Source organism: Merops nubicus, unplaced genomic scaffold (genome assembly GCF_000691845.1).
Source record: "Merops nubicus isolate BGI_N331 unplaced genomic scaffold, ASM69184v1 scaffold38852, whole genome shotgun sequence".
Taxonomy (NCBI): domain Eukaryota; kingdom Metazoa; phylum Chordata; class Aves; order Coraciiformes; family Meropidae; genus Merops; species Merops nubicus.
This window is the reverse complement of record NW_008595009.1, coordinates 7,492-8,891: the sequence shown is the minus strand read 5'-3', so window position 1 is coordinate 8,891 and position 1,400 is coordinate 7,492.

Sequence of the window (1,400 nt, the reverse complement as noted above, 5' to 3'; positions counted from 1 at the left end):
CATGGGGCCCTGCAGAGCCTTCCTGGGGTGGTTTTACAGCCTCACCTCCTGCTCCAGCAGCAGTCGGGTGCAGGATGAACCCCTCGGAGGGTGCCTGCCAGCCCCAGTGCTGGGCAGAGAGGATGCAGGTGGTGGTTTGGAAGCTGGATGCACCCTTCAGCCCCCAAGCCTTGCACACAACCTTGTTTCCAGGCTGACACTTCCCCCCGCTGAGCTGGCAGTGTTAGCAATCCTTCCGAGGCCCAGCTTCCCCTTCTCCCAGCTCTCAGCTGTATCCTGCTGGCAGAGGGGAAAGCAAGGCTGGCTCTTGGCACCCTGCTCTGCTCCCTGCTCCTCCATAGCTCCCGGCAGCCCCAGGCCCAGCACTTGAGTCCCCTCCCCAGCAGCTTAGGGGGGGGAGATGGAAGATGAGGAGCTTGGTGTTGGTGAGGGGAAGGATCCAGGCTCTGAGAAAACGGATGTCAGAGGCTTGAGGGAAACTATTCACTGCTGAAGGGGATCAACCTGCAAGAGGGGGTGTTATCCTCTCCAAAATCCCCCTCCTCCCCTAAAGGCTCAGCTCTCCCCTACCTGGGGCTCAGCCAACCAGGCAGAGGCTTTGGGATCAGCCAAGGGCAGGAGCAGGCAGAGCCCCTTCTCCCCCCCCAACAAACCCTTGGTGGGTCCCCGGCTTTGAGACCGGGCATTAAAACCTGCCAACACTTCCCACCCTGCAGCAACGGGGCTCCTCCTGCCCCTCCACCCATCCCTCCCTCCCAGGGCTGAAAACAGGGCTGGAGTTTTGCTGTGGAGCAGCACAAAGGGCAAATCCACGAGGGAAAAGGTGTGGGATGGATCCAGCTCCTGCGGGGTGGGCAGGAGTGAGGAAAACCAACCCCCTCCCCGGGCTGGACGGAGGGAAGAGCCTCGACTGCGAGAGGCAGAGCTTGGAGACATCCACAGAAACAAGTTTATTTCCCCTACCGTCAGGATTATGAAACCACAGAAGCTGAGTTTCAGTATTTACAAAGTGATCCAGCGCCCCACAGAGACGGGGAGAACAGAGGGGGAGGGCAGGGAGGGCCTGGCACGGGCCGGGAGCCCCACGCCCGCACCGGGAAGGGGAAGGACCCTTCAGGGGGAGGGCTTGAGGAGGGCACTGGGAAGAAGCAGGCAGTGAGATGAAGGAAGCTGAGAGGAGAGGACATTTCCCACCCACCCACGCACCCCTTCTGCCGAGAGGAAGCTGCTGCTCCCTCCCCCCCAGAGCCACAGCGGGCACCGAGCTCGGCGGGCACCGTCCCTGGCAGGATCCCTGCTCTGGGCCTCACTCTCCCGGTTTCCTTCAGATTCCCAGAGCCATCTCCCCCTCTCCGCGGGCAGGCAGCCAGACCCGAGGCTACGCTCAATGACTGGAGCCA